Source organism: Bos indicus, chromosome 6 (assembly GCF_029378745.1).
Source record: "Bos indicus isolate NIAB-ARS_2022 breed Sahiwal x Tharparkar chromosome 6, NIAB-ARS_B.indTharparkar_mat_pri_1.0, whole genome shotgun sequence".
NCBI lineage: Eukaryota > Metazoa > Chordata > Mammalia > Artiodactyla > Bovidae > Bos > Bos indicus.
In genome coordinates this window covers 17,654,831-17,670,637 of record NC_091765.1, presented here as the reverse complement: position 1 = coordinate 17,670,637, position 15,807 = coordinate 17,654,831, and the positions used below count along the sequence as shown (strand labels likewise).

The following is a 15,807-nucleotide window of genomic DNA, read 5'->3' as shown; positions in this document are numbered from 1 at the left end:
TGTGTCTAACTCTTTGCGACCCCATGGACTATACAGTCCATGGAGTTCCCCAGACTAGAATACTGGAGTAGGTAGCCTTTCCCTTCTCCGGGGGATCTTACCAACCCAGGGATCAAACCCAGATCTCCTGCATTGCAGGAGGATTCTTTACCAGCTGGGCTACCATGGAAGCCCCAGAGCCTTAATAATTGGTATGATTCCATTTTACTGGTCCTGTCTGAAAAGATGTTTCTTTCAGTGTCTTACCTTTTATCCTCCCACCTAGAGCTGTTATAGGTCATGAGACCATTATCCTGATTGAAATAGATGTACATTGCCTTTCCTCTCACAGGCTGGTGCCAATAGGGCAGTGTTGCACGATGGTTGAGGATGACTCTAGTCCTAGGGTTGAAATCCCAGCTCCACATCTGACCTGCTGTGAGAGCCTGCGGTGACAACTTCACTGTTATGGTTTGAATGGTGATCCCCTGCCCCCAACAAAAATCTGTGTTTTGGAGCTCTAATTCTCAGAACCTAGGAACGTGACTGTATTTGGAGACAGGGATGAGAAAGAGGTGATTAAATTAAAATGAGGCTGGTAGGGTGGGCCCTAACCCAGTTTGACTTGTGTCCTTATCAATTCAGTCAATTCAGTTCAGTCACTCAGTCGTGTCTGACTCTTTGTGACCCTATGGACTGCAGTGCACCAGGCCTCCCTGTCCATCACCAACTCCTGGAGTTTACTTAACTCACGTCCATTGAGTCGGTGATGCCATCCAACCATCTTATCCTCTGTTGTCCCTTTCCCCTCCTGCCTTCAATCTTTCCCAGCATCAGGGTCTCTTCAAATGAGTCAGTTCTTCGCATCAGGTGGCCAAAGTATTGGAGTTTCAGCTTTAACATCAGTCCTTCCAATGAATATTCAGGGCTGATTTCCTGGTTGGATCTCCTTGCAGTCCAAGGGTCTCTCAAGAGTCTTCTCCAACACCACAATTCAAAAGGATCGATTCTTCAGTACTAAGCTTTATTTATAGTCCAGCTCTCACATCCATACATGACTACTAGAAAAACCATAACCTTGACTAGAGGGACCTTTGATGGCAAAGTAATGTGTCTCCTTTTTAATACGCTGTCTAGGTCGGTCACAACTTTTCTTCCAAGGAGTAAGCGTCTTTGAATTTCATGGCTGCAGTCACTATCTGCAGTGATTTTGGAGCCCCCCAAAATAAAGTCTGTCACTGTTTCCATTGTTTCCCCATCTATTTGCCGTGAAGTGATGGGACTGGATGCCATGATCTTCGTTTTCTGAATGTTGAGCTTTAAGCCAACTTTTTCACTCTCCTCTTTCACTTTCATCAAGAGGCTCTTTAGTTCCTCTTCACTTTCTGCCATAAGGGTGGTGTCATCTGCATATCTGAGGTTATTGATATTTCTCCCAGCAATCTTGATTCCAGGAAGCTGTGCTTCCTCCAGCCCAGCATTTCTCATGATGTACTCTGCATATAAGTTAAATAAGTAGGGTGACAATATACAGCCTTGACGTACTCCTTTTCCTATTTGGAACCAGTCTGGTGTTCCATGTCCAGTTCTAACTGTTGCTTCCTGACCTGCATATAGGTTTCTTAAGAAGCAGGTCAGGTAGTCTGGTATTCCCATCTCTTTAAGAATTTTCCACAGTTTGTGGTGATCCACACAATCAAAGTCTTTGGCATAGTCAATAAAGCAGAAATAGATGTTTTTCTGGAACTCTCTTGCTTTTTTGATGATCCAAGGGATATTGGCAATTTGATCTCTGATTCCTCTGCCTCTTCTAAAACCAGCTTGAACATCTGGAAGTTCACAGTTCACATACTGTTGAAGCCCAGCTTGGAGAATTTTGAGCATTACTTTACTAGCGTGTGAGATGAGTGCAATTGTGCAGTAGTTTGAGCATTCTTTGGCATTGCCTTTCTTTGGGATTGGAATGAAAACTGACCTTTTCCAGTCCTGTGGCCACTGCTGAGTTTTCCAAATTTGCTGGCATATTGAGTGCAGCACTTTCACAGCATTGTCTTTCAGGATTTGAAATAGCTCAACTGGAATTCCATCACCTCCAATGGCTTTGTTTGTAGTGATGCTTCCTAAGGCCCACTTGACTTCACATTCCAAAACATCTGGCTCTAGGGGAGTGATCACACTATCATGATTATCTGGGTCATGAAAATCTTTTTTGTATAGTTCTTCTGTGTATTTGTGCCACCTCTTCTTAATATCTTCCGCTTCTGTTAGGTCCACACCATTTCTGTCCTTTATCGAGCCCATCTTTGTTCCCTTGGTATCTCTAATTTTCTTGAAGAGATCTCTAGACTTTCCCATTCTATTGTTCTCCTCTGTTTCTTTGCACTGATCACTAAGAAAGGCTTTGTTATCTCTCCTTGCTATTCTTTGGAACTCTGCATTCAAATGGGTATATCCTTCCTTTTCTCCTCTGCTTTTGGCTTCCCTTCTTTTCACAGCTATTTGTCAGGCCTCCCCAGACAGCCATTTTGCTTTTTTGCATTTCTTTTTCTTGGGGATGGTCTTGATCCCTGTCTCCTGTACAATGTCACGAACCTCCCTCCATAGTTCATCAGGCACTCTGTCTATCAGATGTAGTCCCTTAAATCTATTTGTCACCTCCACTGTATAATCGTAAGGGATTTGATTTAGTGGATTTGGTTTACTGGTCTAGTGGTTTTCCCTACTTTCTTCAAGTTAAGTCTGAATTTGGCAATAAGGAATTCATGATCTGAGCCACAGTCAGCTCCTGGTCTTGTTTTTGCTGACTGTATAGAGCTTCTCCATCTTCGGCTGTCCTTATAAGAGGAGGGAATTTGACACACAAGGGGCCAGGGATTTGTGTGTGCAGAGGACAGAAAAATAAGGACAAAGAAGGGAGGCGGCCACCTGTGAGGCTAGGAGAGTGGTTTCAGGAGACACGAGCCCTGTTCATGCCATGATCTCATCCTTCAACTTGATCCTCCAGCCTCCAGAATGGTGAGACAATGCATTTCTGTTGTTTCCGCCACCCAGTCTGTGGTATTTTCTTATGGTAAACTAATATATTTACCTTTCTAGGTCTGTTAACCTTTAAAACCTCACAGGGCTTTTTAAAACATTAAATGAGCCAATATAAGGAAAAGAGTACCTGACCCACAGATGCATTTAAGTCTTAGCTAATAGTAGTAATAATATTATTAATATTAATGGTAACAGTATTATTTCTAATGGCCCTGAGTCAAAGAAAAGAATAGGTGAATAAGAGTGTGTCTTCAGCTGGCCCACACGCTTCTCCAGCTCTGTACCTGAAATGTGCAAGTTTTATAGGAGGATGAAGCAGATCAGATGAAAAAGGTTAAGAAACATTTTGCCATGTAGGCATTTTAAGTGTGGAATATTTTTTCTTCTTTGTATTAACTGCTATATGTAATTCTAGAATTCACTCTCGTGTTGGTTAGAATAGGTTTCCTCTCTAGATTGAAGTAATAATAATTTCATTTGCCCCAACTCCAAAGCCCTTTGAAGTTAAACACTGAGAGAGAGGGCGGCAGGCCCACTCAGGAGAGATTAGATCTTGTTTTAAACACTAGCTGCTCTGAGAATGATTTCCTTAATTAATATTCACAAGATATCATCCACTTGAGACTATATTTTCATGTAACCTACTTGCATATAATTGTTCTGCGCTACGGCTCTTCACTACATCTGTATCTTCCTTTTGTGTCAGTGTTCAACAAAATCATTTCCATCTAAAAGCAGAGCTGAAGGGGGTTGGGAGGCTCGTCGGGTCTCCCCTTCTGTGTGAAAGCTAGCACACATGGGCTTTCATCTCATTTCTAAAGTTAATATTGTTTCGTGCTTATTCCCTTTCTTAACGGGATGCACATGGCTCCCAGGCCCCCTCTCCCTTCTGGAATCAAAGCCGGGACATTCTCAGGTGCTGCCCTCTTGTCATCTCATGCCATATAGCGGAGAGTTTATCAAAGCCCCCTACAGCTTCCATCGGCCCAGGGGCCTTCCAGCCTCGAAGGTGCCGCATCTGCGATCAGTCACAGCTTCCCAGGTTATCAGTGCCCACCTGGGACAGGTGAGCAGATATCCTCAACTGCAGGGACCTCGGGTTATTCCAGGGTTGACTTGCCCAGAGATTGGTGAAAGGAGCTAGAATGACTTGCAAAGAAATCTTTCTGCTTGTCTGATTTTAAAGCCTTACAAGCATCACATACACTGTGAGTAGCTGAAGAATTGTCTACCTTTTAGATACATATTTTTAAAAGTTTAAACAAATTTGCTCAAAGTCACAGTGGAACTCAATATTCTATAATAACCTATATGGAAAAAGAGTCTGAAAAAGAATATATGTGTATGTATATATCATGTACAACTGAGTCACTTTACTGTACACCTGAAGCTAACACAACATTTTAAATCAACCCACTGATGACTCAGATGGTAAAGAATCTGCCTGCAGTACAATAGACTCGAATTTGTTCCCTGGGTCAGGAAGATTCCCTGGAGAAAGGAATACTACCCACTCCAGTATTCTTGCCTGGAGAATTCCATGGACAGAGGAGCCTGGTGGGCTACAGTCCATGTTGTCATGAAGAGTTGGACACAGCTGAGCAACTAACACAAAGCCACTATACTCCAATATAAAATGAAAAAAATTTTAAAGTCACAATGAATCTTTTACATTTGAAAGCAAATGCCTCTTATAGTGAAAGAGCACCCCCACACCACACAAACACATACACACACTAATTGGCAGAAATATTTTTTTGCTTGTTTTTGCTTTTGTAGGTGTTGTATATCATTCTTAAACAGCTGATAACAGTTCTACCATCAAATGACCAATGTTTGAGCTAACTCTTAGGACAAATTACATTTACTGTTTTAAAGGTTTAAAATACTTGAATACTTTTATATTGTGTGTATGTTTTTGTTGTTGTCCTTCAGTTGCTAAGTCGCCTCTGACTCTTTGCAACCCCATGAACTGTAGCATGCCAGGCTCCTCTGTCCTCTACCATCACCCAGAGTTGGCTCAAACTCATGTCCATTGAGTTGGTGATGCTATCTTATCATCTCATCATATGCTGCTCCCTTCTCCTCCTGCCTTCAATCTTTCCCAGCATCAGGGCCTTTTCTAATGAGTCCACTCTTCGCATCAGGTGGCCAGGAGCATCAGCTTCAGCATTAATCCTTCCAAGGAATATTCAGGGTTGATTTCCTTTAGGATTGACTGTTTCAATTTCTTTGCAGTCCAATGTATATGCTGAAAAAAAGTGAAAGTGTTAGTCGCTCAGTTGTGTCTGACTCTTTGCAACCCCAATTATTTTAGCCTGCCAGGCTCCTCTGTCCATGGAATTCTCCAGGCAAGAATACTGGAGGCAGTAGCCATTCACTTCTTTGGGGATCTTCTGGACCAGGGATTAAACCCAGGTCTCCTGCATTGCAGGCAGATTCTTTACTGTCTGAGACACCCGGGAAACCCAGTGTATGTGTTATTATATACCAAGTATAGTATATACTGTATATATCTGTGCCAACTAAAGAATGTTACTCACCATCCAGCTCTACAAGGATTGTTTGCCACTGCAGTCACTGACCTTCAACACCCTCTGAAAGGAGTTCAGGGCAGAGATCAGGAATGAGGCACTCTGTGTTCTGGGAAAACGGACAGAACAGGCCTTCAGATAGTTAGATATTTTCAGGAGAAACCTTTAAGATTTTTCCAGCGTTTTGCATTTTCCTATACTTAGAAAGAAAAGCACTAAAACCATTAGCTAAAATATGTGTCCTGGTGATGAGCTGCAACCTTCTGCTGAGTTATGTGCTTGGCTGCATGCACGTACTCCCTTCAGCAAAAGTACATGGGGCAACTTCTCAGAGCTCTCTGAGATGCTGTCTCCCAGGCTACAGTCCTCAGCAAGACACTGAATAAACACAACTCACAGCTGCTGCTTCGTGTTTGTTTTTTTTTTTTTTTTTTAACTAGGCTTCTTTTTAAAAAAAAAAGTATTTACAACTGTGCTGGGTCTTCATTGCTGTGCATGGGCTTTCTCTAGTTGCAGCAAGCGTGGGCTACTCTCTAATTGTGGTGGGCAGGCCTCTCACTGTGGTGGCTTTTCTTGTTGCGGAGCATGGGCATTTGGGCTTCAGTAGCTGTGGCACATGGGTTTAGTTGCCTTGCGGCATGTGGGATCTTCACTGCTGACCAGGAATCCAATCGGTGCCCACTGCATTACAAGGCAGATTCTTAACCATTGATCCATCAGGGAAGCAGCTTCTATCTTGTACATTTTAAGTCAACATGTGTATTTTCATCTGTTATCTATCATCGTTTATCTACATGTATTTCCCTCCCTAGATTCAGTAACTGCAAGACCAAATTTCTTTAGTGCATTAGCACTAAATATTAATATTATAAATTCTTACATTCAGAGTATCAAATATTTTCAAGATTTTTTTTGCTTATTTTGTAACTTCCTGTTTGCTAGATTCTCCAGGAGCATATTATCTGCTAATGATTTTCTCTTTGAAATCATTACCCACCTAGGAATTTGCATGGGAGACATGACCCAGAACTGTTTCTGCACCAGGCTGAAGTTACCATTGTCCACGTTTGCACTGTGTGTGGCAAATAGTCCATGCTTCTTGCTACATGGGCTCCTGAAGCTTCACTGTCTTAATCAAGCCCTGTCCCTTTCTCTGTGACAGCATCCCCTACTATTCACCTGTGTGGCCAATGAAGTAATCCTTCCACCATTTCCAGACCTGTCCAGGTAAGCATTCAAATATCATGTGCAAGACAGTTCACAAAATAAGAAAATACAAGTGACTGAAGTGTAGGGAAGTTATTTGCTCAGCCTCACTCAACTGAGATTCAATATGTCACCATTTGGATTGTCAATGATTAAAGAGTTTGGCAGCATGGCATGGAGGCGAGTCTGTATAGATGGGCACTCTCCTGTATTGCTGGGAAGGGTATAACTGGTGCCATTCTGATGCAAAACAATTTGACAGCATCTTTAGAACTATAACTGCATGCCTTCTTTGACCAGCAATTTTATTTCTAGGAATTTATCCAGTAGGTATATTCAAATATGAGCTAAATGATGTATTTAGATTATTCATTGCAGCATTATTTGTGATAGACTTTGGAATGTTCAAGAGTAAGGAACTAGTCATGGGTAAACCCATGGCTGATTCATGCTGATGTTTGGCAGATACCAACACAATTCTGTAAAGAATTACCCTTCAATTAAAAATAACTAATTTTTTTTTAATTAATAAAAAAGAGTAGGGAATGAGTTAAAGTCTGGGACATCCAGCCAAAGGACTATAGTGTAGCTACAGAAGAAAATGAGGAAATTGTTTTCTGATCTAGAGGATCTTGAAGATATTCTTATAAGAGGCAAAAGCAAAGGGAAAGTGTGAGGGTGAGTGGGAGACAGATTATAAATACACGATCGCTTGTGTATACACAGAGTGTCACTGGAAGGATTCTCAGGGAACTACTTATACTCCTTCCTGGGAGTGGGGGATGGTGCTGGGGGGCTTGGGACAAGGATGTAAGGAAGCTGTCACTTGTACACCCTTCTGTAACGTGCAGGGTTTAAAATATATGAAACTTCTACCTACGAAGAATTGGAAGTGAAAGAAAAATAAAACTGTCAAAGTCACGCACACATCTTGCATGTTCATTTCTCTGATGCACAAATTATTTGAAACGTAATAAAACTAGAGAAATTAGAGGAGAAAAATCAAAATTATTAAAGGACCTTGGAGAAATGACCCTCTGAGAATTGGGCTCATTTAGCTCCTGAAAGAAGAGGCCTGAGGAAGATTTATAACCTTTAATAACAAGTCCTGAAATATTCATAAGTAAGTTGAGGGCACAAAAAGTTGCTGTTCTCCTGTGCTGGCTGTTAACATTAAAGTTTTGAATGAGGAAAATATAGAAATTCCCAAGAGAGATACCAGATCATCACTTACAGATGATCTAAAGGAAAAAAAAAAAATTAAGAATTGGCTTTACAGTTTTGGATTCCCTCAGCTAGAGGCCCAAATTGGGTTAGCGAGTGTAGGAGAGGAACACGGAATGTTGTAAGAAACTCTCCATTCAAGAGAGCTGTGATCCCCACTCACTCTAACGCAGAGGTGCATCTCCTCCCTGGATTTTAGGAGAAGCTGCCAGAGAATGGGTCAGAGCACAGGGTGGGCTTGGGTCTGGTGCTTGGGGAGATCTAGGAGGAAGGAGAAAGCTTGGGTTTTGATGGCAGCTTTGGGAGTGTGATGCTGAGTGGGAACAGGCTGTGCGTCTGATTTCTCAGGGTAAAGGATACATGAGCACTTCTCAGGGATTAGCTGTGGGCCAACTCTGAGAGGAGGGCTGCACTGTAGCCTTGTCAAATGTTACACGAGAGGACCAACCCGGAGAATGGGGATTCCAACGGCAGGGCCATGGGGAAAGGCTGCCAGTGGGGGTTGCAAGACGGCGGATCTCAGGGATGGGAACCTTGGAAAGGGTGAGCGGCAGGCATCTGCTATTGTCAGAGTGCACAAAGCCAGTGACCAAAGAACAATTGTCCCCCTGCTTTCCGGGCCTATCCTGCCCCTCTGTCAGCTGGTTGGGGTTGGTATGAGTGACCAGGAGTAAGAAAGGAGGTGAGCAGGAGCCGCCCCCACTCCCTTCCCCTGGGGCTGCCAGCCTCAAACCACAGGCCTCAAGAAGCAGAAAGGGGAGGAGCAGTCCGGTCTTCAAGTCAAAATCCAAGAACTGATTTTCACCATGGCCTGGATACCTTCTCTTTACTGATTTGGAATGAATGGGGACCACAGTTCTCTTAATCATTTTAGGATGGCGTGTTATTCCAGGATGAGTAGAAAATTCTTGGGGCCTGAGTTTTCATCAAGTGGCAGTGTGTGTATGCGTGCTCAGTCATTTTAGTCATGTCTGACTCTTTGTGACCCCATGGACTATAGCCCACTAGGCTCCTCTGTCCATGGGATTCTCCAGGCAAAAGTACTGAAGTGGGTTGCCATTTCCTTCTCCAGGGGATCTTCCTGACCCAGGGATCGAACCCAAGTCTCCTGCATTGCAGGCGGATTCTTAACCTGACTAAGCCACCTGGGAGCCCCCAAGTGGCAGAGGAATTAGTTTTAAAGGAGACAAGATTTGAGGAGACAGAAGTTTTAAAGGAGAGATAAGAATAAGATTAAGTTTTGGTTTTCTTCCATGGGACAAGTACTTATTGCATTGGTGAGATTTATTTTCATAAAATCTACAGAAACTAACATGAAGTGCAGTCAGAGATAGGGAGGCAGATTGGACACCCATAGAGAACGTTCTCACTCCAAAATTTACAAGATATGAACTTGTTTACTATGGGAGATTGTGGTGTCTTTCTACTTTTTTTTTTTTTTTTTTTTTAGATACTTTACTAGTACTATTTTCTTTCTTTTCCTTCTTTTTTACAATTTTCTTTTGAAACAAGTTTTTTAAAAAAAGAATTGATTTAAGAAAAATTAAGTAAAAATTAGAATGAGTTAAATGAAAATTTGGCCCAATTCCTGAAGATGGGAAGTAAATGTGGTTTGCAAACTACTTGTCTAAGTGGAGTATGTAGAAAAGTCAGAAAGTAAAATGCTATAGAGTACTATTTCAAGCAACCACAAAGGAAGTCTGTAGAATTTTCCTTACCTAAGGTTTTCTCAAGATTAGTTCAGAATAATCCATAGATTTCACTAAACGATAGTTTCAATCAGTTGAGTCTAATGGCTAGTCCAGAAATAAAAGCAAGAAGCTGCAGTGTAGGGGTCAAAAAGGTGGGGGGGGGGGCGCAAAAAAAAATCAAAGGTTTAAAATTTTTAAAAAGTGAAAGAACAGAAGGAAGGAAGGGACAGAGGGAGGGAAAAAGGGGGAAGGAAAGAAAGAAAGAAGGAGAGAGAGAGAGAAAATGGGTTCTACACAGTAAAATATAGATTGTGAGCACTCTGGCTCCTTCATTTCACTTTGATGGTTGGCGTTACTTCATAAGACAGTTCGATTTACACTCTTGGTTTAAAATATTAATTAAGCTCTTCTGACTCCATAATTCTGGGCCTTTAACACACAGTCATTGTTCCGTTTTCCCTGTTATACATTAGAATGTACAGACACTATGATTTTATTTAGTTAATTTCAAGATTAAAGATTTCCTTAATTGTAGTCTTCTGTTATTTCTTTGTAGTTGCTAAAACTGCATGCTTTATAGCTCAAGGGAAAACTTGTACTATTTGAGTCCCTGTTAAAAGTAAACCATGGGCTTCCGCTTCCAGGAAGACAGAATAGACGTGCTTCTCTCTATTCCTCCCACTGGATACAGTTAATACCCCAGCATTGTGTATACAGCAAGCCTAAGAAGACTCTGAAAGGTAGAGACATGAGGGCCAACCAGCTAAGGACTTTGGGACCCTAGATATGATGCAGTGGTCAGTTCCCTGGGTTTTCTTCTTGCCTCATATATCCTGGACTAGGTGCTGCAGCAGTTGGAGATACCAATGGGAACAGACCAAAAAAAAAAAAAGAAAAAGCACAAAAGCTGACTGTCTCTAACCATTGGTCCAGGAATGGGGAAGTGTAGCAAAACAGAAAATCTTCGGTCAATAACTTCTCTGCTCCAGCCAAAAACTGTGGGGAAAAAAGCTGTGGTCCTCACTGCTTCCCACAATAGTCCCGACAAAGTGGAGTGCCTAGACATCCACTCTCACCAGCCTGTGAAGAGACGTCCGACTCCTGTGCCAAAATGATGCCAGAGAAGGCCCAGTAGGGGGTGAGGACTCTCCCCACTGCCCAGAGGCAGCGAGGCCACTACCCCCAGTGGTGTCAGTGGAGGCCACGTGGAGTGCAGTAGGAGGTGCTCCTGCCTCGCCCAGGCAGGGGTCTGTGGAGGGCTAGTAGAGGGCACAGCTCCCACCTTTGCCCAGCAGTAACAAGGACTGTCGATAGAGGCCAGGAGGGAAGCCTGGATGTCTACTCCCCTGGGTAGTAAAAAGGCAATGCTCCCTCCACCCATGCCAGAGAAGAGTCACAGGCAGCTAAACTAGATGCTTAAATAAGATCCAGAGTCTCATAATGCCTAGGTTTCGATTTAAAAAATCACTATCTTTCTCCTTTATCTTTAATAGAAAATCACTTCCAGTGAAAATCAAGATCCAATAAGATTTCAAATCAAATAATAAAAAACAATCAACAGATACCAACACTGAAATGACACAGCTGTTAGACTTATTTGACATGATTTTTAAAGGAGCCATCATAAAAATGCTTCAGTGAGCAATTATGAAAATGCTTAAAACAAAAAACAGAAACTCTGCAATGAAATAGAAAATGTGAAAATGAACCAAACAGAAATTTAGAAATGAAAAATACAATAGCCAACAACAGCCAAACTCTATGGATAAGTTCAACAGCAGAACGGAGGGGACGGGGGAAGAATCAGTGAACCTACAGATCAATCAATAAGGAAATATCTATTCTGAAAAACAGAGGAAAAATAGACTGGGCAAAAAAGGAAAAAGAACAGAGCCTTAAGGACCTAATGTAGAACTATATGTTAAAATCTAATATTTCTGTTAGCAGTGTTCCAGGAGAGGAGGAAAAAAGATTAAAAAAAGATGAAAACTTCCCAAATTTGGTAAAAGACATAAGTCTGTAGATTGAAGAAACTGAATGAAGCTCAAATAGAATCTCCAAAGAAATCTATATCAAGATACATCATCATCAAGCTTCTGAAGCAAAGGAAAAACCTTGAAAACAGCCCAAGAGGAATAAAACCTAACCTACAGTGAATGGAAAAACAATTCCAATTTCCATTTTTTCCAGATGGAAATCAAAACCTTTAGCTCACAAGATCCACCCATTATGAAATATAATTTTATTCTACAAAGTGTTTCTTCATTGCTGGCTCTACCATATGACCCAGCAATTACACTTCCGGGCATTTATCCCAGAGAAATGATAACTTGTGTTCACATAACAACCTGTACATAAATGTTTATAACAGCTTCATTTGTCAAAGCCTCAATCTGGAAGCAACTGAGATGTCCTCTGACAGATAAATAACCAACTGTGGTATAACCATACCATGGACTACCACTCAGCAATAATAAAGGTACAAACTAGTCATTCACGCAACAACCTGGATTAATCTCCAGGAAATGATGCTGAGTGCAAAAGCAAGCCCCCAAATGTCATGTACTGTGTAATTCCACTACATGAAGTATTTTTTTTTCTTTTGATGGGGACCATTTTTAAAGTCTTTATTCAATTTGTTACCATATTGCGTCCCTTTGATGCTTTGGTTTTTTGGCCCTGCAGCATGTAGGATCTTAGCTCCCTGACCAGGGCTTGAACCTGCACCCCCTGCACTAGAAGATGAAGTCTTAACCACTGGACCACCAGGGAAGTCCCTATGTGACATTTTGAAATGATGAAAGTATGCAAGTGGAGAACACAGCAATTGCCAGGGATTAGTGAAGGGGTATGAGCTTCCCTGTAGCTCAGATGGTAAAGAATCTGCCTGCAATGCGGGAGACCCAGGCTCGGTCCCTGGGTTGGGAAGATCTCCTGGAGAAGGGAATGGCAAACCAATCCAGTATTCTTGCCTGGAGAATCCCATGGACAGAGGAGCCTGGTGGCTACTATCCATGGGGTCGCAAAGAGTCAGACACAACTGAGTGACTAACACACAATGAAGGGCTAGTCATAGGAGGAAAGTGGATTTGGCTATAAAAGGGCCATAGGAGGGATTCTTGTGGATATGGAATGTTCTGTCTCTTGACAGACTGTATCCAGCCTCCTGGCTGTGATATTGCATTACAGTTTTTCAAGATGTTACCATCGGGGGATACTTGGTAAAGGGTACCTGTGTGTGTGCTGTGTGTTAAGTCACTTCAGTTGTGTCCGACTCTTTACGACCCTATAGACTGTAGCCCATCAGGCTCCTCTGTCCATGGGATTCTCCAGGCAAGAATACTGGAGTGGGTTGCCATGCCCTCCTTCAGGGGAATCTTCCCAACCCAGGGGTCAAGCCCACATCTTTTATGTCTCCTGCATTGGCAAGTGGGTTCTTTATTACTAGTGCCAACTGGGAAGACCCAAAGGGTACATAGCATCTCTCAATATTATTTCCTGTAACTGCACATAAATCTGTAATTATCTCAAAAAAGTTTAGTTAAAATCAAGATATTGTATCATGTGTATAAGCTCCTCAAATTCTAGCAGGCTGTGTGCCCAGTTTAACAGAGATTACTTCTGGGAAGATGGATGTGTTCCTCTGAGGGTCATGGGGTGGTGAAGACAGGACTCTTTCCATTTTATTTCCTTAGGAATTGTTTGAAAATAAATTTCTGAACATGAACATGTATTACTCTTCTAATGGAAGGAAACAAGTTACTAAAATTAAAAAAAATTAAACCACATTCACTTATGATTACTTAAAGAGAATCTTTTCTGCACTTCCCCATGTTTAAAAAAAGTTTCTTGGCACAAGCAACCCTGGTATTTAGGAAATATATTGAGTTCAGTTTTTTAGAGAGGGAAATCTTCAATTTAGTTTTTTTAAAGAGAAACTCACCCCAAGCAAGATTATGAAAGATTATGAAATATAATTAGCTCCCAAGATTATGAAATATAATTTTATTCCACAAAGAGTTTCTCAGATATCTCAACACAATCTCTGACAAAAAAAGTCAAAGGTGGTTGGATATATGGTGTTTAGTCACTCAGTTGTGTCTGACTCTTTGTGACCCCCGCAGACTGTAGCCTGCCAAGCTCCTCTGTTCATCAGATTCTCCAGGCAAGAATACTGGAGTAGGTAGCCATTCCCTTCTCCAGGGGCTCTTCCTGACCCAGGGATCAAACCTGGTTCTCCTGCGTTGAGGGCAGATTCTTTACCATCTGAATCACACATCTTCTCAATATCTGTAGAACAGCTCACACGAGAATATCATTAGGAAGCTCAAGAAAACGTCTTTAAATGGATAGAAACAAACTCTCACCTGCTGGAACTACTTACAACCAGATGGTATCTTAACACGTTCCTTCCCCACAGATTCAGAATTTGACAGTTGAACCCTTGAGTGTAGTCAGTGACTAAAAAGCTGACCCTGGAAAACTTGGACATCACCAAAGGACACTGAAACCAAGACAAGCACATATTTTAGATGGTGATGTCCTCTGGTGACCCAGGAGAAATAAAGAGCTACATTAAACCAAGAATATTGTCCTACTGCTTTATTCCAATGAACTCCAAATAGTAATTAAATTTACTGGTTACTCAACATCCACTATGTGCCAGACAGTGTACTACCAGCTCTTAATTGTCCCCAAAGGTAAGGTAAAAGCCATATGAGACTTCAAGATAATAGAGGAAACCAAGATTTAGCTTGCCAAGATCACAAGACGGTGAGCCCAAGTTGGAATTTGAACCCAGGCCAGTCTGATGCTAGAGCTCACATTCTTCACTGTGTTCTCCAAAGCCACCACTTACGCCAGCACGACAGGACTTCAGGAGGTATGCTGTTATATCACTGATGTAATGTGTCATCAAAAATCCTTCAGTCTTTCCTCTCCTAGGAATGTAACCAGCCTGGACAGCAATCTCCTTAAAGAAACCTGACTCCTGTTATTCCCCATTTCCTTTGGCTGTGCTCCACTTAGGAACATATATGTGTTGTATGTGTTCAGTTGCTAAGTCATGGCCAACTCTTTGTGACCCCATGAACTTCAGCCTGCCAGGCCTCCCTGTCCTTCACTATCTCCCAGAGTTTGCACGAATTCATGGCCATTGAGTCAGTGAGTCTCCAAATCACAGAATGTTAGAGCTTGTAAAAGCCCTAGAGAGCCTGGTAAGAAATCTATAAGCGTAACATAATGTTTCCCTTACAAGCTTACGGTAGGAGCTAAAGTCAGAGAGGAAACTGACAGCCTCAAGACCATGCTGGCAGCTAACGGTAAGCAAGACACACACGCAGACACACACCCAGACGCCAAGGGAGACTGTAATTGAATGTAGGGTTTTGGAGAAAACTCTGCCGTGGAGGAACATTCAGTAACAACTTTAACCACCAGATCCTTCCTCATACCTCTCTTTGTATGGTGGATCTTATTTCATTTGAATGTCAAAGGGAAAAATGCTCTATTACTCATGCTTTACTATTTAGCAAGTACTTTCCTACACATCGTCTTAATCATTACAGTAGACACTGCTTTTGGCCAGAGAAAATGGTGTTTTCATGACACACGAGTCAACCAAGGTTAGTGAGATAGTGATTTGCTTGAGGTAACAGTGTCACCAAATAGGAGAACCATGACCCAAAGTTACCTCCTTCTCCAGTTTTTTAGATGGCTTCCAATACACCCTTTGTTCCTAATATCTGATTGTGGAAACTTAGATATTTTTAAGTTAATGTTTTCCTTACTATATAAAAGTGATAAATGTTTATGGTAGAAAATCTAGAGAATAAAATAAGGCAAAAGAAATGTTACATCTCATTTCATTATCCAAAGATATTGTCACAATTTTGTGTAAATCTTTCCAGTCATTTATCCATGCCTGTATATGCTAAAATAAAACAAAGACAAAATGGAGCCATGGGGTGTGTGTTAAGGCCTTTCCCTCTTTTTAGTAGTCAGTTCAGTTCAGTTGCTCAGTCGTGTCCGACTCTCTGCAACCCCATGAATCGCAGCACGCCAGGCCTCCCTGTCCATCACCAACTCCCGGAGTTCACTCAGACTCACATCCATCGAGTTAAGTGATGCCGTCC

The 15,807-nt window shown here is 41.8% G+C and overlaps 1 long non-coding RNA gene across 3 annotated transcripts in view; it reads left to right on the top strand.

Annotated features, from left to right (window-relative positions):
* LOC109560120 (uncharacterized) overlaps positions 1–15,807 on the top strand; it is a 231,463-nt gene that overhangs the window by 200,153 nt on the left and 15,503 nt on the right. For 2 of the 3 annotated variants that reach the window (XR_011567084.1, XR_011567083.1), the window contains one exon: positions 6,715–6,779. This is a non-coding gene — a long non-coding RNA (uncharacterized lncRNA). Of the gene's footprint in view, positions 1–6,714; positions 6,780–11,166; positions 15,632–15,807 lie in introns of those variants that run through there. The other variant, XR_011567085.1, reaches the window with a different exon arrangement.